This window comes from Dipodomys merriami, unplaced genomic scaffold (genome assembly GCF_024711535.1).
Source record: "Dipodomys merriami isolate MVZ:Mamm:240054 unplaced genomic scaffold, mDipMer1.0.p SCAF_640, whole genome shotgun sequence".
NCBI classification, from domain to species: Eukaryota; Metazoa; Chordata; class Mammalia; order Rodentia; family Heteromyidae; genus Dipodomys; species Dipodomys merriami.
This window is the reverse complement of record NW_027206225.1, coordinates 470,047-492,737: the sequence shown is the minus strand read 5'-3', so window position 1 is coordinate 492,737 and position 22,691 is coordinate 470,047. Positions and strand designations below refer to the sequence as shown.

The 22,691-nt window shown below is 40.7% G+C and overlaps 1 long non-coding RNA gene across 1 annotated transcript in view; it reads right to left on the bottom strand.

Moving 5' to 3' along the window:
- Positions 1 to 145: 145 nt before the first annotated feature.
- The window catches only part of LOC138815462 (uncharacterized), an 89,035-nt gene continuing 66,489 nt past the window's right edge, over positions 146 to 22,691 (bottom strand). Inside the window, exons 4-6 of the long non-coding RNA XR_011368327.1 lie at positions 1,412 to 1,618; positions 882 to 988; positions 146 to 167 (exon numbers count right to left, since the gene is read on the bottom strand). This is a non-coding gene — a long non-coding RNA (uncharacterized lncRNA). The remainder of the gene's footprint in view (positions 168 to 881; positions 989 to 1,411; positions 1,619 to 22,691) is intronic.

The following is a 22,691-nucleotide window of genomic DNA, read 5'->3' as shown; positions in this document are numbered from 1 at the left end:
AGGTATTATTGGAAGAAAATGAGTGAGATCCAAGTCTAAGACAATATGTACTTGAAATTATAAAAAATTATTTTGATGACACATAAACAACCAGATTACACAACATCATTTTCATTTTTTAAAGAAAGGAATGTCATACAGGTATATTTATTGGCAGGTTTTTTCATCTGAAAAACAAAGAAAAAAGTATCATAAAAAAGCTGATGGGAATCAGCAGCTATGTAAGTGTAATTGGAGAGTTTAAGACATGAATTTATTCAGGTAAAATAATTATTTGGGAAAGGTATCTGTTCACTGAGTTTATTCATCATTAATTTTATTCATGTATCACTTAATATATAAACACATACATGTGTGTGTGTGTGTGTGTGTGTGTGTGTGTGTGTGTGTATCAGCAGTATCCGTCCAGTGAACTGTTTGGTTAGGTAATTTCATGTTAAGTTCATCAAAAAGATGGACTTCCATAAACTTTAACAACCCTGCAACACCACTGCACATGCAAACTTAAGGGTTCACCATTGTAAGCCAGACCTGTGTTTTACCAAAGCATATACAAAGCGTATATAGTTTGTTATTTTTTCATTTAGGCTTGACACAAAATGTGTTTGTCCCTAGAAATAAATGATGGTATTATAACTACAATAATTTATTGTAAATCTTTACATTGAACACATGTTCAACATGAGTTGTTCGTTCTTTCTTTTTCATATTTTAATTTTAGGAAGTTGATTTGAGTTTTGATGTTGTGTTTGCCAGACAGGTACTCCACCACTGGAGTCACTACACCAATCCTTTTTGTTTAAGTTACTTTACTCATAGATTAGCAATTTTTGCACCTAGCCTAAAAAGCAGGGATCATAATTGCATTCCAATATCCCTACCTAGTAGGTGGATATGGGTGATACTTTCCTTCCTAGAATGTCTCAGAAGTGTGATCTTCTCAAATTCTACCACTTTAGTTAATAGTGTGTGATCCAGTTCTGCCTATCTGTAGAAGACAGAAATAAATGATTACCGGTAATTTGAGTTAATCATTGGCTAATATAGGTGATTTGATATTAAAATGTAGGGTAAGTTTAAAAGTATAATCACAGTAGTCATATTTTGCTAAGTAAATTTTGTTTCACATTAAAAACACATCTTAACCAGAATTAATGACTTATTTTGCTGTCTGTCAACTGGTATGTCATTTGGGAAACCTCATGTCTTCCATGCATGATAAAGGACTTTGAATGATCTGATGTACTGGCTCACATCTATAATCATGGTTAGCAATCAGAAATAAATAGATCACAATTTGAACATAGCCTAACCAAAAATTTAGGAAGTCCCAGCCTCAACAAACTAGTGAATCATGTTGAATCATGCCATTAATCTCAGTATCACAAGAGGCTAGGTTTCTGCCCAGTACCTGAGTCACTTAGGTAACTGGTTCACTTCGAGGCAGTCACCTCTTCTGATGCAGAAACTGGGCTAAGATTTAGCCAAAAGGAGGGAGGAGTCTGCCCCACCTTCCCAGAGTGGACCTCACAGAATGCAGTGAAAACATGCTTGCTTTCCTCCTCCAAATAGCTTGAGATGGCATGCTGCTGAGTGTACATTATTTGATTCCAGTGATCTGTGGTAGAGATGTAAGGAAACATTAAACTAAATTTCATATTTGCCCATTGAGCTACTCTTCCCAGCTTGTGAGTTCAATTCAGCAAGTGTTCATTATTTGAGAGTTGAGAATACTGGGGTAGGGGAGAGAGGGAGGTTTAGTGAAGGAGAGGAGAGATTGGTAGAGAGAGGGAGAGAGGAGAGATGGGGAGAGAAAAGAAAGGAAGGAAGGAATGAACAAACGAACAAAGGAACAAAGAAGGAAGGAAAGAAAGAAAGAAGGAAGGAAGGAAGGAAGGAAGGAAGGAAGGAAGAAAGGAAGGAAGGAAGGAAGAAATGATTGAGAATGAATGGTTTGGAGTCAGGAATTACATGGCAGAGGTACTACTTGTATTTGGTATTAGGTCTGCCCCAGGCCATGCAGACCCTATGCAGACACCTCCCCATTTCTTTGCTAAGTTTCCACCCTTTATGTGTTACCTAGTTATCTGGGACTCCTGAAGGCAGCCACCTCACCCCTCCCCCCCATTAAGTCACAACCTGGTCAGCTACTGGTCACACTTTCCATCTGACCAGAGGAGAGTCCCAGGCCCCGAGGTCACATCCAGATCCAATGTGGTCAGACTTTTCCCCAACCTGGGCATACCTCATCTGGTCTTTGGCTTAGATACGACTTGGCCCTAGGTTGGGTCACCAACACCCCCCCCCCTTTTCTACATGCCTCTCCACCATGTATGGCATGGGCAGCAGTTCAGTAAATAAACTACTTTAGGGGCTGGGAAAGTGGCTCAGTGGTAGAGCACTTGCCTTGCATGCATGGGGCCCTGGGTTCGATTCCTCAGCACCAAATAAGCAAAAAGAAAAAAGCTGGAAGTGGCACTGTGGCTCAAGTGGTAGAGCTAACCTTGAGCTGAAGAGCTGAGGGACAGCGCCCAGGCCCAGAGTTCAGGCCCCACAACTGGACCAAAAATAAATCAATACATAAAAATAAACTAATTTACCTGACTGAATACCATGTGTTGTTTTCTTCATTGGCTACCTAATGAAACTTACCTAATTAATATACCTTACACTTCACAGTTTCTAGTTATGAATCCAAGGATATTTTTCTGACACATTTGAGTTCAGTATCTACAAAACATATGTACTAACTCATCATTTACCAGTATAAATCTGCCTGAAATCTTTTTTTTTCAATTTTTTAAATTGTGAAAATAACGTACAGAGAAGTTACAATTACATGAGCAAGATAATGAGTACATTTCTTATGAAACATTGTTGCCTCCTCCTTTGTTTCCCCTTCCCATCCCTTCCCATCTCCCACCTCCCACGCCAAAATTGTAAAGTTCGTTTTTTGACATAATGTGTTGTACATCTCATTGTTGCAATGAGTCCCCCTGTATCCTTATATGAAGAATTTGTATTTTCCCTTTCCCTCTACAAAGTGTACCAACATCTGAATCTTTAATAGCAGCATAATTAACCTTAAAGTTTATTTTGTTTGGTTTGCTTTCTTTTCTTTTTTTGCTTAAAGTAATCAAAGATTTGCTGGGCCAATCTGAAAAGATCTCTGCCTTCATACTTTCTAATCACCCTGGGCTATGTGATATCTGCTCAGATGATGGGATTTGAAATTCTGGAAAGCAGATGCACATCATAAGGCCCTATGGCTTTGGAATTTCCCACATTCTTTTTTAAATGTAATTGTTACTCAGGTGTGTACAGTGAGTTTACCATTTCACAAAACATGTGTACATTTTTCTTGTAGGCAATGCTATCCTTTCCTTAGCTTTCTCCCAGTTTCTGTTTTTTTGTTGTTGTTGTTTTTGATTGTTTTTGTTTTTGTGCCTGACTTGCAGCTTGAACTCAGAATTGGGTGCTGCCCTTGAGGTTTTGTAATCAAGGCTACTCTACCTCTGGAGCCCCGGTTCCCTTTATGGATTTTTGATTGTTAATTGGAGAGAAGGGTCTTACAGATTTTCTCACTGGAGCTGGCTTTGAACTGTGATCATCAGCCTCCTGAGTAGCTCGGATTATAGGCCTGAATTCCCAGTGTCCAGCTACTGAAGTGTTGGTTGCATGCTTCCCTGGTTGTGTTACAATTTTCCTCGACTCTTGCACTAATACTGAATATTGCCTGGCTCAAATCTGAACTGGTGGAAATGCTTGTATTTTGAGGAAGGCAGGAATAGGAAACTATAGGCTATAGGGACATATACGCTAATCAAATTATTTGGAACATGGCATAAAGACAAGTAAGTTTACTGCCAGTTGACTTTGTCCTGTCTTTACTGTTAATTCTGCATGGCCTGTGAATGAAGTCAGACATACCCAAATGGCCACTGGCAGAAAGAAGTTCACTCGTCCTGTTCTAAAAACAAAACAAAAAACAACCAAAAAGTACTACGTATGAGTGTAGCAATGTCCTCCAATTAGAGACCAGTCTGCCCTAGTTTATGAAAAAAATGTCTTTTGTTCAAGTGCTGCTACTTTTTCTAACTACAAATATAATTAAATCTGCAGTAGTCTGTAGAATTGTATACCACAGCTTTCATTTTAGTTCACAAGAAATTCAGACATTAGATGCTGGCAAAATTGATTAACTACTTGTAGAAAACTAAAGCTAGATCCTTATATATCACCCTGCACCAGAATCAATTCCAAATGGATCAAAGACGTCAGAGTCAAAGCAAACACTCTGAAAACATTACAGGATGGAATAGGAGAAACTCTAGGTCTCCTTGGCACAGGCCAAAATTTTCTTAATAGAGACCTGGAAACACAACAAATCAAAGAAAGGTTGGACAATTGGGATTGCATGAAATTGGAGAGCTTCTGCATGGCAAAGGATTTAGCTAGTAAGATCAATAGAAAGCCCACGGGTTGGGAGATCTTCACTAGCCATACAACAAACAAGGGTCTCATATCTAAAATATACCTGGAACTCAAAAAATTAAATCCCCCAACAACAGATCCTCAAAGAAACAACTGCCTCATAAATAAGTGGGCTAAAGACTTAAAGAGAAACTTCTCTGAAGAGGAAAGAAGCATGGCCAATAGACACATGAAGAAATGCTCAACCTCCCTAGCCAAAAAAGAAATGCAAATTCAAACAACATTGAGACACCACCTCACCCCAGTTAGAATGGCAAAAATCAAGAACTCTAAATAACAACAGATGCTGGAGGGAATGTGGAGAGAAGGGAACCTTACTGCATTGTTGGTGGGAGTGTAAACTTGTTCAACCACTTTGGAAAGTAGTATGGAGGTTCCTCAAAAGACTCCACATAGAGCTCCCCTATGACCCAGCAATCCCACTTTTGGGCATTTACCCAAATGTTTACAAACAAGATCACACTAAAGCTACCAGTACGACAATTTATTGCAGCATTATTTACCATGGTTAAGATATGGAACCAACCCAGATGCCCCTCAATAGATGAATGGATCAAGAAAGTGTGGTATATATACACAATGGAATTCTTTGCCTCCATCAGAAAGAATGACATTGCCCCATTTGTTAGGAAATGGAAAGACTTAGAAAAAAATTATATTAAGTGAAGTAAGCCAGGCCCAAAGAAATATAGGTCCCATGTTTTCCCTTTTTTGCAGTAACTAGTATATGTTTGAGTCAAGCAGAAAAAGTCAGATAATTTGATGTTAGGGAAATGAACCCTAAGATATGTATTCAAATGTTTTTTTTCTTTCATGCGATTTTTTCTAACACATTTATTTATAAGATTATTTCTTTGTTGCTTTGCATGTCCCTCCCCCACGGCTTTACCCCTGCTTTCACTGTATTTGATGTTGGTAAAATTTGTATAGGGGAAGGGCAAAAACAAATCGTTTAAATAGGGATACAGGCGGACCCATTGCAACAATGATATATACAAGTTGTTATGTCGAAAATGAACTTTATAACTTTGGTTGGGGGGAGGATTAGGTGGGAGGATTGAGGGAGGATGGGAAGGGATGGTAAGGGGAAACAGAGGAGGCTACAATGCTTGATACGAAATGTTCTCATTATCTTGCCCATGTAGTTGTAACCCCTCTGTACTGTATTTTCACAATAAAAAAATTCAGACATTAAAATGCTTTTTTTTGTCAGTTGTGGGGCTTGAACTCAGGACCTGGACACTGTCTCTGAGATTCTGAGCTCAAGTTAGTTAGCACTCTATCAATTGAGCCACAAAGCCACATTTGCTTTTTCAGTAATTAATTGGAGATTAGAGTCTTATGGGGACTTTTCTTCCTGGGCTGTCTTTAAACTGTGATCCTCATATCTCAGAATCATGAGTAGCTGGGATTACAGGCATGAGACACTGGCTCCTGGCTTCAAATAGTCATTTTTAAAATGATGAACTGCTTGGTGCCTCTGGCTCACATATATAATCCTAGCTATAGGTAGGATTACAGGTATAAGAAACAAGAACTACGTGTGTTGTTTATGATGGTTTGTATTAGCATGTTTTAATACTGTTTGTTTCTTATACTACATTGCTCTTATTTTTATTTTCACCTAGGTGGGGGTTATAGGTGCTGCCAGTGTTGAACCTTCTTTGGTTGAGATGGAGCCATATGGAAGTTCTTGCCTAGTATGGCATGAAATTGAAGTCCTCCTGCTCTCAGCTCCCCATGGACATGAGATGATAGATGTATTCCATTACGCATAGCTAGGTTTTGGGAGCATTGAAGGTAAAACTACACTGGTCTGAAACTGATGTCCCAAATAGCTAGCTTTACAGGCAAAACCTTGTATTCCGTTTCACTTTGAAGAATTGTAGGTACATACTTAGAGAGTACAATGATAGCACACTACATGTTTAATATATTAAATAGTCAATATAATTAGCAGGTTTATCTCCTAAAACATTGAAGCTAATGAATTTGGTAACCTGACTCTGCTAGTTATTTTGGAATATATCATAAACATGAATAAACTGATAATGTGCAGTAGAAGATTGGAAGTTGATAGAGATCGAGACAAATTAGACTATATTTAGTAAATATATATTTATCTATTGCTGCTCTGAAGAACATTATCATATATTCACGATGACAATACCACCACATATCCATCATGACAATAATTTTCCTGCAGTGTAGAATGTTCCATTTCATAATCTGCCATCGTTTATCTTTTTTACATTCTCCTAATAAGTATGAATGTTTTCCAGTTTATTATAATGTTTTGAAATTATTATATGATGGATTAAAAAATTTGGAGAGTCTACTGAAATTATCTCATTTTGTCTGGTTTTGTGATGCTAAATCATTAAGAACACAGATTCCTGAAAGTTATGCTAGCAGACTATATCACTAAATTGTATTCTAAGTATATCTTATTATTGTATTTTGATATAGGTTTTTACTGTTGCTGTTTTATGATATAGAATGTTATGAAGCTGGACTGAAACTTGCAACCCCACTGCCGCCAGTAACAGTTTTATCACCAGGTTCTGGAGGCTCATAATTAGAACTCTAGCTAATCAGGAGGTTGAGACCTGAGATTTAGTTCAGACAGCCTGAGCAGGAAATTTTATGAGTCTCTCCTCTCCAGTTCACTACAGAAAACTTGCAGTGGAACTGTGGCACAATTGTTAGAGCACTACACTCAAGGGAATGATGCTCGGGAATGTCATATAGCCCTTGAGTTCAAGTCCTAAAACACACATATGCACAAACACACATTCACATACATTCACACACCCTCCCACACACATGTACACACACAGATTCGCAGGCAATGTTATATCTTAAATTCTTATCCGGAGATTAGACAACAGCCCACTTATTTGTGAAAGTTTTTCCTGATTATTTTGAATGAGGAGGATAGTTCGTGGGACACAGATGACAAGACTTTAGTGAGGAATACTTTATAAACGACTAGCTTATAAAAAGGACAGGAAAATAGCTTTTATCTTTAAATCTTACATTCCTTCAACTATTGTATTTTGAATTATGAGAAGACAATGCAGCACCTCTTCCCTTCTCCCCCTCACCTCTGTCATAAGATATGAGAAAATTATCAAGAATAGTCTTTTATCTTACAAGAATGAACACCCATAAAAATGTCTGACTATAGGTGTAAGGTTTGTTTTTCAATACTTGTACGATTTTCCACATGACAGCACACACGGGCTTCAAGAGCAAACAGAAGATTAGGAAATAAAAACCTAACAATGTCCTAAGAAGTAGATGTCAAAAATACATCCAAGAATCAAATGGCAGGCTGAGAAGGCCCTGAGAGGCAAAATGATTTGTGAAGGATGAAAGGAATAGTGACAAATAAGGCATGGGTCTGACCTAGGAAGGGTTCCTTGTGGCTGAGATCATGCTGGCTTGTAGGCCTAGCTGAGGATGTTTGGATTTGATCATGTCCACATGTGTACAGAGTGATGTTGGAGGGGAGATTTCAGCCTCCAGGTTGTCTTTGGAATGTTCTTATGTGAGCAAGCAACTCTGATCATTGGGCTCTGAGAGATGACACTGCCTCCCTTACAATGGAATAGAATATGGAACTCTGAGAGACAGGCAACTGTAACCGACAGTCAGCTCAAGCCAGCTCACGTGGCCTGTAGCTCGGGAACAAGAAAGATGTTCCTGTGTTGTTTTCAAAGTTCAAGAGACTCAGGTCTCAGGCATGAGTGGTATGAGTGCTGCACTCGATGATACAGACATTGGATCAGTGCCAAACCATGAATCCAATGTCTCAGGCCTTTTTATAAAATAAACCAAGGGAATCACAAGGCAACTCAGGCCAGGTGTAAGTATGACAGGAAACCTATTTAATCTCATCCTAGCCTACAGTACAACCTTCTTCTTGTGTGCTTTTATATGTGTATACTGAGAAAAATTTACTATGCACTTTTCAATCCACTCTGTTACTCACTTTGAAGTGTACTCCATTTTCCATGTTTCAAAGATCCACTCTTTTTACCACCTCAGTGTGACAATGAGTCAGCCCAAAACCTGAATGTGCCTTATAATATATGCAGCTTGGATTCAGGCTTGTTGTAAATGTTGGCAATGGACCTGTTCCCTGCCTACCAGAAAGGTGATTTCTTCTGTGTTGGAAACTTCCTCCACCACTATAGAGAATTGGGAACAATGGAGCAGTTGCTGGATATTCTGTTTAAAAAATGAGTGTTCTTCTTTCAAACCCAGGGCTGATGATACCCCCCCCCGGCAGATTATTGGAATACTTGATACTTCTCTGAAACTGTTTCACTGAGGTCTTATCACAGGAAATTGGCTTGAGACAAAGAAGTGCACTCCAAGTTAATTCTTTAGGACTGGGCTGCCAGAATATTTCATTTGCCTCAGGAGCTAGTGGAGCCTTAGCAGTTTGCTTGCTGAGAGACTAGGATTAAAGAAATGAGTCAGCCCCACCCAAAGTCCACCCTCACCTAGGAAATCACTATCTTGTAGGCCTTTGAGGGAATATAGAAAGAAGCAAGGATGCAACTTGAATTTGGGGCCTGAGTGCTGTCCCATTCCTAGCACTCTACCATTTGAGCCCCAGTTCCAGGTCTGGCCTTGGACTGGTTACTTGAAGATAAGTGTCTTTAGAATTTTACAAACTAGACTGGGTTCAAACTGTGATCCTCAGATCTCACCCTCCTGATTAGTAGGATTAGAGGCATGAGCCATTGTGCACTTATTTGGACAGATGCATATAAACATCCTCACAGAATTTCCTTGAAATTGTATAGACATACCTCCACTTTTTGTCTGTCATGTTTACATTGCCATTTGGGACTTAGCCAGTCCCATGTGTGTCCTGTTAGTTCAGAAAAGGAGAAGCATAGAGTTAGCATCCTCCTCCCCTTCCATTGGTATAGATCCTTCTACTGTAACTGGGAGGAAGATGAAAAAGATGAAGAAGTAAGTAGATGTTGGCACAAAGATAAGTTCAGTCCTTGAAAACTGGGTATCTTTGAGGTTTCTGAATCAAAGTCAACTTTCTTCTTTGCACACCAGTTGTGATTTTTACCAGGGGGTTGAGGCTTGCCACTTCAGTGGATAGCAGATTACACAGTTGTGGATGTGTTTGTGGCTTTGGACTCTCATGGATGACAAGGAGGACTGTGTATAACAAGTCAGATTCAGTGGGGAAACAACTTTCTCTTCCTAGCACATGCAGAATTATAGAGGATTGTATTTGAGAAATTCCTAGAAGTGGGTTGTGAGGAACATCCTGCTTGCAGGAGTCTCTTCCCACTTCCCAAAATGCACGTCCTGCCAGAAAAATGCTTTAGTACAAGGCTCAGGATGGGGAGGGCGGGCTCTCATTTTCCTTATCACCAATATGCCCACAGCATGATTTGTTCCATCTTCCCTATGAGGATGCTCTTCTGCCCTGATGATTTCTATGACTACAAGAACCAAGAAACCCTGAAAGAACTTACACAGTATGTCAAGCTAAACATGCCCTCTTCAGACTTGCTCTTCTGCTTATATATTCTTCTGGAGCTTACAAATTCAGATGGAGGAATGCATGACCCATGAGACCAAGAAAAAGAGGGAGAAGTCCTTGTTTACATGCCTTAGAGCTGGTGAGTAGGAATGGAACCTGTGTCTCTAGAGATGTGCATGATTGGTCAAGAGCCTTTAGTACACCCTAGCTTGGCAAAATATCCTTTTATGGATATTCTTTAGATAATATCTGTTCTCCTTTTGAAAGAACTTGGGAGGGGGGACCAAGATGGCGACGGGGCAGTAGGGAAACGCCACAGCTCTCTCCAACCAAAAAGAGAGTTCGAGTTCCAACGCTTAATCTCCCCAAGAGACCGACAACAACAAAAAGACGAACACTCAGAGAAAAACCAGAGGCGGAGAATAACAAAAAAGAAACAGAGGAAAAGAAGAATTTCAGAAGAAAAGCGAAGACCCCTCCCCCAACCTTTACTGGCTGCGCGGCAGCGCGCCAAGCCGCCGGCCAGCCGGCCCGGCGGGGGCTGTGGGAGCCCCAGAGAAACAGCAGAGACACAGGGGGCCACTTTCAGAACATCAGGTACTGGTTTGCAGAACAGCAGATCGCCAGGAACAGAGAAACCTACCAGCCGGGAGTCTCCACGAGGATCCCACCCCCACCCCTCACTCTCCACCCGAGCAGAGAGGCTCCATCCCGCCAAAGCCGCTGGGCATCAGCAGAGTGACAAAAGGACCTGCGGCAGACCACCCGGCCCGCCTGATCGCGATCGCAACGATCCAGCACTCTCCACCCGAGCAGAGAGGTTCCATCCCGCCAAAGCGGCTCTGCGCGACAAAGGGTCCTGTCTGCAGACCACCCGCCCACCCGATCACGATCGCAACAACCCGGCGGGGTCACTTGGGCCCCAGAGGTACCGAGAAGAAGCTGCCTGAGCGTGGACACTCTTGACCCAACAGCTTCGACAGAGGCAGAGACAGAAAAGAATCACACAGAGCCACCACCGCCCAACCCAGCCCGGATTGCAACAACAACTGACGACCTACACCACACAGAAACAACCAGCTCCAGGGTGAGTACCCCACAGGGGAAGTGTATCCCTCAAGGGAGACCAGAGCTGGAGGGAATCCCCAGACCCTGACCTAGACTCCCTACCCCAGCACCCGGACCACAGGACCCACTAAAACTGGGAACTGTTTGAGAGCTCCACCAGCCCGTGGAGCACACTCAGCTGGCCAGGCTAGAGCAAGAGCACCCCTGGAAGGGAGCTTAAATGCCCAAGCCAGGAACAGCGCCCCTGGGTCAAGACTACCAACAGTAGAAGAAATTTGAACTGTGTCCCCCAGGCTGTATAACCTAGGGGGTATACACATCAGCACAGGCCTAACAAGCGCGCTCCAGGCTGGGGCCGGAACCAAGCCCGGGGATCCGGCGCCTGAACAACACAACCAACTCCTCCCAATTGAAGTAAAAAGCTGAGCATACGCCTCAACAGAGGGGAGAAAACCAGGAAACAACACTCCCCCGGGAAGCACGCCTGTGACAACAAAAGACCTGGAGGCCCAGGACAAGAGAAGCCCAAACCCCACCAAAACTCCACCCATATACCCTAGACTGGGAATTGGGCAACACAGGCTGCCAGCACCTGATAGTAAGCAGGAGCTCAGACTGTTAAGGCGGCTCAGCAATAGAGTGATAGTCTTGGATGTATGAGGCCCTGCATCTGATTCCTCAGCATCACAAAAGCAAAAAGGGTCAGAAGTGGTGCTGTGGCTCAAACGGTAGGGTGCCAGCCTTGAGCTGAAAAAGCTGAGGGACAGCACCCAAACCTAGAGTTCAAGCCCACAACCAGCCCAAAACAAATAAACAAAAACACATCAGGAGCCCATAGCAGACTCCAGCATTTGGGAGAGTGCATCCAGAGCATCTGTTCTTCACAAGAGCACCCGTAGGAGCAAACACAAGCAGTCTAGGCTGCTCAACCCTTCCAAAGGCGGGAACTGTCAGCAATCTACAGCAGAGAGCTGAGAATCCTAAGTAAGTCAGAATAGCAGCTGGAAATAGGCTCCCAACAGAACCCAGATCAGGCACAGACTCTCTCTACCAATACAGAATCAGCAACCAAGCAAAGACAGACACACCAAAACAAAATTGAAGAGCAGTCTCCTGAACCTCCATGCGAAAATCACAGAGAAAAATCACAAGGTTTACTACCACCCAGGACAGCAAGCTCACCCCAAAAGCCAGCAGCCACACAGGGGAGAGCCCCAGTGGGAGCAAAGCAGGAATGGAAGACAAAGGCTACTTCCAAGGGTTGCTGGAGGCAATGACTCAAGAAATAAAGCGAGAAATTTATCAGAAATTGAAAGAGCACAAGGATGAACTATCCAAAGAGATACAGGGTATCAAACAAGAGATGCATGCAAAAATAGAAGCTGCACAAACCTCAATAAGAAGTGAGATAAACGCCAAATTAGAGGTAATGCATACCTCATTGAGAGGTGAGATCAGTACTCTGAGAACCAACATTGAATCCATAAAGGGATCCATTTCCTCCATGCAAACCACAATAGAAGCCACTGTCAACAGAGTGAATGAAATGGAAGGTCGAGTGTCAGATACAGAAGACAGAATACACCAACTGGACCAAAAAGTGACAGATATGGAAAAATTACTCAAATTAAACCAAAGGGATATTCAAGAGCAAGCAGATAATGCTAAAAAATTTAACCTTCGCATAATTGGAGTGGACGAAGGTGAGGAATTCCAGAGCAAGGGAATGCAACACCTATTTAACAAGATAATCAATGAAAATTTTCCCCACCTCAAAAACGACCATCTTAACTACATCACAAAAGCTTATCGAACACCCAACAAGCAAGACCCCAGGAGAAACACTTCTAGACACATTATAGTAAAAATGATAGATCTGAATAATAAGGAAACAATCCTGCATGCAGCAAAAATGAAGAAGGAGCTATACTACAATGGGAAAAAAATAAGAATTACTGCAGATCTCTCCACACAAACAATGAATGCAAGAAAAGCCTGGGAAAGCACCATACGAGCCCTGAGAGCCAATAACTGCCAACCCAGACTGATCTACCCGGCAAAGCTAGCATTCACATTTGATGGAGAACTGAAAACTTTTAATAGCAAAGAAAAACTAAATGAATTCATAAACATTAAGCCAGCATTACAAAGAATTCTAAGAGGGGGGACACAACCTGAAGAAAGCAGCCAGGAACTGGGGCCTGCCCCAAACAGGCATTACTCAAAGTCTAACTGAGCAAGCACAGGAGGAAAGGAAAAAAGAAAAACTTAGGAAAACGGAATGGCAGGGACAACAATGCATCTCTCTATACTTTCTCTTAATATAAATGGGCTGAATTCGCCAATTAAAAGAAAACGAACTGAGGACTGGATAAGAAAACAAGACCCATCCATCTGTTGCCTTCAGGAGACCCACCTCTCAGCCAAACATACAAACAAACTCAGAGTGAAGGGGTGGAAAAGGATCTACCAATCAAACGCCCCCAGTAAGAAAGCAGGTGTAGCTATCCTGATATCTGACAAAATAAACTTTTCATTAAAATCAGTACAGAAAGACAAGGACGGACACTACATATTAATAAAGGGAACAATCCAAGAGGAGGATATAACCATCATCAACTTATATGCCCCAAATATTGGTGCACCCAGATATGTCAAACAAATGCTCTCAAACTTACAGAATAAAATAGATCCCAATACGATAATACTAGGAGACTTTAACACACCACTCTCACCAAAGGACAGGTCTACCAACCAGAGGATTGGCAAAGAAGCTACCGAATTAAGAGAGGCCATACTGCAAGCGGAATTAACTGACATCTACCGAGTATTTCACCCTAAAACAACACAGTACACATTCTTCTCAGCAGCTCATGGAACTTTCTCCAAAATAGACCATATCATAGTTCATGCAAGGAACTTAAGCAAATACAAAGGGATCGACATAATCCCCTGTATCCTATCTGACCACAGTGGAATCAAGCTAGCTCTCAATAACAAAGCATACCGCAGAAATTTCTCCAATACATGGAAATTGAACAGCACACTCCTTAACAATGCCTGGATAACAGAAGAGATCAGAGAAGAAATAAAGCATTTCCTACAACTCAATGAAAATGAAAACACCTCACAAAGAAACTTGTGGGACACAGCAAAAGCAGTCCTGAGGGGCAAATTTATTGCCCTCAGTGCCCACATCAAGAGAATGGAGACAGACCAAGTAAATAATCTCACGTTGCAATTAAAACAGCTAGAAAAACAGGAAAAAATGGAACCTAAAGCTACTAGAAGAAGCCAGATAACCAAATTAAAAGCAGAGATTAACCAATTAGAAAATCAGAAAACCATAACCAAAATAAACCAAACAAAAAGCTGGTTCTTTGAAAAAATAAACAAAATTGATGGCCCATTGGCTAGATTAATTAAAAAAAGAAGAGAGGAAACCCATATTAATAGGATTAGGGATGCCACGGGAAACATCACCACACGTACCCAAGATATCCAAACAATTCTAACAGACTACTTTCAAAAGCTATACTCTCTAAAGGAAGAAAATCGGGCAGAAATGGATGCATTTTTAGAGAAATACAAGTTGCCCAAACTGAGCAAAGAAGAAGTTAACCAATTAAATAAGCCAATATCCTATAATGAGATACAGGAAGCTATCAAAAGTCTTCCAACAAAAAAAAGCCCAGGACCAGATGGATTCACAGCAGAATTCTATAAGACCTTTAAACAAGAACTAATACCCATACTCCTCAAGCTCTTCAGAGAAACAGAGAAGGAAGGAGCTATCCCAAACTCATTCTACGAAGCCAATATCACACTCATCCCCAAACCAGGCAAAGACCCAACCAAAAAGGAGAATTACAGGCCAATCTCCTTGATGAACACAGATGCAAAGATCCTTAACAAGATTCTAGCTAACAGAATCCAGAAACACATAAAAAAAATAATTCACTATGACCAGGTAGGCTTCATCCCAGAGACACAGGGATGGTTTAACATACGTAAGTCAATAAATGTAATCCAACATATCAACAGAGCCAAGGTCAAGAATCACATGATTATCGCTACAGATGCAGAAAAGGCCTTTGACAAAATTCAACATTCATTCATGCTAAAAGCTCTGGAGAAAATAGGAATAGAAGGAACATTTCTAAAAACAATAAAAGCCATTTATGACAGACCAATAGCCAATATTATACTTAATGGGGAAAAGCTACAACCAATTCTCCTAAAATCAGGAACAAGGCAAGGATGCCCACTGTCTCCACTCCTCTTCAATATAGTCCTAGAACCCTTAGCCAGGGCAATAAGGCAAGAAAAAGACATTAAAGGGATCCTCATAGGAAAAGAAGAAGTTAAACTATCCCTTTTTGCAGACGACATGATACTATACCTCCACGATCCCAAAAACTCCATCCCCAAACTCTTAGAAATCATAAATCACTTTGGCAAAATAGCAGGATACAAAATAAACCCACAAAAATCAGTTGCCTTCCTATACACTGATAATGTACAGGAAGAGAGGGAAATAAAGGGAGCAACCCCATTCACAATAACCTCCCGAAAAATAAAATATTTAGGAATTAACCTAACCAAAGATGTAAAAGAACTATTTAATGAGAACTATAAAAAGTTAAAGAAAGAAATTGCAGAAGACACTAGGAAATGGAAAGACCTCCCATGCTCCTGGATAGGCCGACTTAATATAGTAAAGATGGTAATACTTCCAAAACTAATATACAAATTCAACGCAATTCCTATTAAAATCCCAATGACGTACATCACTGAAATACAGAAAACAGTCCAAAAATTCATATGGAACAACAAAAGACCTAGAATAGCCAAAACAATTCTAGGGGATAAAGACAATATGGGAGGGCTATCCATGCCGAACTTCAAACTCTACTACAGAGCTATAATAACAAAGACAGCATGGTACTGGCACAAAAACAGACCTGAAGACCAATGGAACAGAATAGAAGATCCAGAAATAAATCCACAGGCCTACAGCCAGCTGATATTCGACAAAGGAGCCAAAGACATACAATGGAAGAAACACAGCCTCTTCAACCGCTGGTGCTGGGAAAACTGGGCAGCCACATGCAGAAAACTAAAAGTGGACCCCAGCCTATCACCATGCACCAACATCAACTCAAAATGGATTAAAGACCTTAACATTAAACCTGAATCTCTGAAACTACTGCAGGACAGAGTAGGAGAGACACTTGAACTAATAGGCACAGGAAGGAACTTCCTGAACAGAGTCCCAGGGTCACAACAAATTGGAGAGAGACTCGACAAATGGGACTACCTTAAAATAAAAAGCTTCTGCACAGATAAAGCTATCGCAACCAAGCTAGAAAGACAACCAACTAATTGGGAAAAAATATTTACCAGCAATATATCAGACAAGGGGTTAACATCCTGTATATACAGGGAACTCAAGAAACTAATCCCTCCCAAACCCAACACACCAATTACTAAATGGGCAAGGGAACTAAAGAGGGACTTCTCAAATGAAGAAATAAAAATGGCAAAGAAACACATGAGGAAATGTTCATCATCCCTGGTGGTGAAGGAAATGCAAATAAAGACAACCCTGAGATACCACCTTACCCCAGTCAGAATGTCCCACATCCACAAATCAGCCAACGACAAATGCTGGAGGGGATGTGGAGAACGAGGAACGCTATTACACTGCTGGTGGGAATGTACACTCATACAACCACTTTGGAAAGCAGTCTGGAGGGTCCTTAGAAAGCTAAAGATTGACCTCCCTTACGACCCAGTCATACCACTTCTAGGCATCTACCCTGAACAACAGGAACCAATATACAAGGACACATGCACCTCCATGTTTATTGCAGCACTGTTCGCAATAGCTAGGATATGGAAACAACCTAGATGCCCCACCACAGATGAATGGATCCAAAAATTGTGGTATCTATACACAATGGAATATTATGCAGCCATTAGAAATGACAAAATAATGGCATTTGCAGGGAAATGGATGGAGCTAGAAGGAATCATGTTGAGCGAGGTAAGCCAAGAACGAAGAGACAAACAGTACATGGTCTCCCTGATAAGTGGATGATGAATCCAAAATGTTAGGTGATATGACAAAACTAACAGGACTTAAGAAACAAAGAACTCCCACTCATCTGGTTGAACCACTACTAAATATCCCCATGCTGCTGATCACATATATGGTATATAACATATGAGCACCGTTATATATTATAGACTGTGATAGACAATTTGCTCCAGGAAAGTTAGAATGAACTTGTGACTTTAAATGAGCATCATTATTCCACAATACTGTGAATTTCCGGAAATTAAGTAATCACTTAATCACGATCAAAAAAAAAAAAAAACCTTGGGGAAGGGAGGGAGGGAGGGGATGGTAGGGGGAAAACAATGGAGGGGGTAACAATGTTCAAGAGGAAATGGAAGTGTACTCATTACCTCACTCATGTAACTGTAACCCTCTGTATAGTATCTCTACAATAAAAAAAATTAAAAAAAAAAAAAAAAAAAAAAAGAAAGAACTTGGAAGCAGCCACTCATTAGAAACACCCTAACTTGGGGGGGGTGTTCCAGGAAGATGGCGGAGGAGAAGCTGGAATCTAAGCAAGCTCTCCCATAGAAAGCAGTTTTAGAGTTCCAGTGAACAGTCTTAAGCCAGAGAATTACACCAAGTGTGCCATCACAGGACAGAGAGTTAGGCCAGAGAGGGGAAACCCAGGCAAGGAGACACTTCTGAGCTCTTGCCAGCAGCTGCCGCGGCAGCGGCAGCTGTGGAGGTGGCGGCGGGTGAGCACAGGAGCCATACCTGAGCCACAGAGAGTCTGGGATGAAGAAGCCAGACGCAGCAGGCGAGCGGATTCTACTCAACACCAGCAAGAACTGACAAGGAGTGGACATCTTCATCCTGCAGTTTGCAGACCAGAGACAACCCAGGAACCAAGACTCGGCATGAGTAGAAGCCTGACATCTTCACTCCTTCTCAGGGAGCAGAGGAGGGAAGGCCACCCCTACCCCCAGCACCAGAGATCTCCATCTTGGATACCGACAAAGCTCAGTGGAGCTGCTAGCTCCAACTCAGGCATTGGAAGAAATCTAGAGTCCTTTAGCAGGTCACAAGAACCTAACTTGAACTGCCAGACTCAGCTCCACCCAGGGAAAAGTCACACAGCTCGGGCACCAGCCCTAGGAGTGACTTTCTTCACTGGGTAATCAGAGCCAGAGGCTGCCCCTTCCTCTAGCAGCCTCAACAATCAATTGAAATTCAGTAAACAGAAACCCTGAGAATGGCTCCAGGCTGGGCTCTGTGAGTTTTTCAAAAACTAGCCCCCGGGAAAAGCTACTGTCTGTTGAAAGGCCTCAACTCTACCCAGAACCTAGCCTCATCACTGCATCCCCCTCTTTTGTGATACTCGAAGTAGATCTGCCTCCAAATGAACTAACCTGGGAGGAGGATCGCCAAATCCTGGGTAAAGCAGAGCATTTGTCTGCCTGTTCGAACAAACTGACTTAAGAAACCAACCAAGCCACAGGACCACAAGCAGACCAGAGACTCCAACAAAAGGCTGGCTACAGACACAAGGGAGATACAGGATTTTTCCCACCCCTCCCAAAAAAAATCAAAGAACTTTTCTTCTTCTTCTTCTTCTTCTTCTTCTTCTTCTTCTTCTTCTTCTTCTTCTTCTTCTTCTTCTTCTTCTTCTTCTTCTTCTTTAAAAAAATTTTTTTTGGTACCTTATATAAAATTTTTTTTTTCTTTTCCAAAACTTTTTTTAATCCTTAATTTTTGCCTTTTTTGAAAAAAAATTGTTTTCCAGAAATTTTTTTTCCTCTTATAATTTTTATTTTAGGGATACGTGAGTGTGCGTTTTTCTTTCTTTTTTTGTTTTCTTTCTCTCTTTTTTCTATTTTAATTATCTCTTTCTTTTTTGTTTACCTCCACTGAACTTCTCATCTTTTTTCTTCTTTTCTTATCCTTTTCACGTTCTCTTCTCTTTCGTTCTTCTTTATGTGACTTAATTCTTGTCCTGCACATCCTCAGATAAACCCTTAGTTGACTATTAGACCCTATCCCCCATTGTGTACACACTTAATCCAGAAATTTATCACTCAATTCAAAACCTCTAAGACTTAAATTCCTTAATAGCAGTACTACCTCTTTATACCTATATAATATTTTAAGCATTTTTATTTTTAGGTTTTTCACATCTCCTTTATGTCCCTCCCCTTCTCTCAATATATTCACCTTCTTCTCTAAATAGATAGTTATCGGGTCTACATAATTTTATTAATTTTTACTTTTCTATTTCTTCTGGTCTCTTTTCTTTTCTCTTTCCTTTTCTTCTTTTTTTCTCCCTCTCTATTTTCATCCTACCCTACCTATTTCCTGCTTTGAGATTAGGACTTAGTAAACTCTCTTTGAGCCTCCCCACATCAATCTATTCCTAATTTTTATCCATATCTCTCCCTAACCCTAATAATTTCTGGTCTTCCAAATTCTTCTTTGCAGTTCGTAGCCCATTAATGTATAGTTGTTTGATGTTGAATAGAGGTATCTGTTGAAGTAGATTGTATCTGCAGACTATTGACTGTGCAAATACAGACTTTGGTTGATGCTTGCCTTAAGATAGTGTTCTAGCACAAAACTGGTGCTATTTTCATCTCAAATGGGCAGAGTAAGCCGGAAAAACACAAAAAAATGGCAAATCCGGGTATCTCAATAACCAATCTTGATAATCAGGGGACAGAACAGATAATGAATAATCCAGAGGACAATTTCTAAATAGCTCTACAAACACTGCTGGCAAACATGATAAAGGAAAAGATTGAAAACATAATAAAGGAAAAGATTGAAAACATAAAAAGGACTCTGTATGAGAGTGATAGGGAGACAGAGGAGGCAATCCAAAAGTTTATACAGGAATATCACAAGCATGAGGAAGCTACTCAAAAATTGATAAAGGATTTGCGTGAGCAGCTTGAGAATACTCAAAGAGAAAGGCAGGAATGGTGTGAGCAGGCTGAGAACACTCAAAGAGAACTACAGGACTCCCACGAACGGGAGGAAGCTAATCAAAGTGTAATGCAGGAATTGAGAGAGCAGGAAGAGAATACACAAAGATCACTAAAGGCATTCATGGAATCCATTAACAAAGAGCTGAAGGAAGTCAGGGAGACCACAGAGGGAATGCTGAATGGAGCCCAACAGAAGGAATGGGAGTACAAGGAAATCATAAGCAATCAACTAAGTGATTTGAGAATAAACACTGAACACCAAATTAAGGAAGTAAAGAACTTCATACAAGATCTAAAACAAAGCTTCAACAAAGAATTTGAAGCCATCAAAGCTGACCAATTAGAAGGAAAAGAGATAAAAAACAAAGTAGAAAGCTTTGACAGCAGGTTAGACCATGCAGAAGATCGAATCTCGGGGATTGAAAACAGCCTAGATATTATAGAGAAAGAACATAAAACCATCCAAGACAAGTCCAATAAATATGACAGATCTATCCAACACTTGGAAGACACCAACAGAAGGCCTAATCTAAGGATAATGGGTGTAGAGGAGCACCTAGAAACAGAAGTTAATGGTCTAGGAAATTTGTTTAACAGGATCCTAGCAGAGAACTTCCCAAACATGCAAAAAGATAGGCCTATTCAGATACAAGAAGCTTTTTGAACTCCAAATAGAATAGGACATCCCACCGTCACATTATAATCCACACAGGAACAACTCAGACCATGGAAAAGATCCTTAAAGCTGTCAAGGAGAAAACATTAATCACCTATAAAGGGAAACCAATTAGAATCACCTCAGATTTCTCAGCAGAGACAATCAAAGCAAGAAGAGCCTGGAATGATGTATGCCATGCCCTAAAAACAAACAACTATCAACCAAGAATACTGTACCCAGCTAAACTCTCCTTCATAACTGAAGGCCAAATAAAAACCTTCCATAGCAAAGAAAAATGGAAACAATACATCTCCACCAAACCAGCCCTACAAAAGATTCTTAAAGATGTCCTATACATAGAAAACCAACAAGACCACAATAAAGGCCAAGAAACTGCACCCAAACTGAGAATCCAAGAACGATAGGAAGAACCTAGTTTTTGCAGGCGCCAAGAAGGTGGATAACATGGCAGGAACCCCCAAATACCTCTCAGTCCTTTCTATCATCATTAACGGACTGAACTCTCCAATTAAACGACATAGACCAACTAATTGGATTAAAAAACAAGACCCTTCTATCTGCTACCTTCCGGAGTCACATCTTGCCCATAAAAACAAACACATTTTCAATGTTAAAGGCTGGAATAAAATCTACCAAGCAAATGGACCCCATAAACAGGCCGGAGTTGCAATCCTAATATCAGATAAAATAGACTTCAAATTAAAATTCGTGAGAAGAGATAAAGAAGGTCGCTACATACAAATTAAAGGATCTCTCCTTCAGGAGGATATTACAATTCTAATATCTATTCGACAAACAATGGAGCACCCAAATTTACCAAAGAAACACTACTTTCCCTCAAATGCCATATAGATCCAAAGACATTAATTGTTGGGGATTTTAACACACCACTCTCCCCACTAGACAGATCAACTGGGCAAAAACTCAACAGAGAAACCGCAGATCTAAACAGCTGCATAGATCAACTAGACTTAACAGACATTTACCGAACATTTCACCCAGCAGCATCAGAATACACGTTTTTCTCAGCAGCACATGGAATATTTTCCAAAATAGACCACATTTTAGGCCACAAAGCAAACCTGTCTAAATTCAGAAACATTGAAGTTATACCTTGCATTCTCTCTGACCACAAGGGAATAAAATTAGAACTCAACACCAAAAGCCACCAAAGAAAGTCCGGTATCACATGGAGGCTGAACAACACAATGCTGAACCACGAGTGGGTCATGGAAGAGATTAGAAAGGAAATTCAAATGTTCATGCTATTCAACAAAAATGAACATACAAACTACCAGCTCCTCTGGGACACAGCAAAGGCAGTACTCATAGGCAAGTTTATAGCTCTGAGCTCCTACATCAAAAATTGGAGAGATCTGAAACCAACAATTTAATGACACATCTAAACCTCCTTGAAAAAGAGCAGCAAGGTAAACTCAAATCCAGTAGACAGAAAGAAATAATTAAAATTAAATCAGAATTAAATGAATTAGAATCCACAAAAACTATAGAAAGTATCAACAAAACAAAGAGTTGGTTCTTCGAAAAACTTAACAAAATTGACAGACCCTTAGCAAATCTTATAAGAAAAAGACGAGCACACACCCAAATAAATAAACTCAGAGATGAGTATGGAAACATCACCATGAGAACAACCAAGATTCAGAACATTATAAGGGAATACTTCTCAAAACTTTATGCTAATAAGTTTGAGAACTTGACAGAAATGGACCTTTTCTCTAGCAAATATTGACATGCCAAAACTAAACCAACATGAGTTAAACCAGCTTAACAGGCCCATATGAAGCATTGAAATAGAAACAGCAATAAGAGACCTTCCAGCTAAGAAAAGTCCAGGACCAGATGGTTTTACAACGG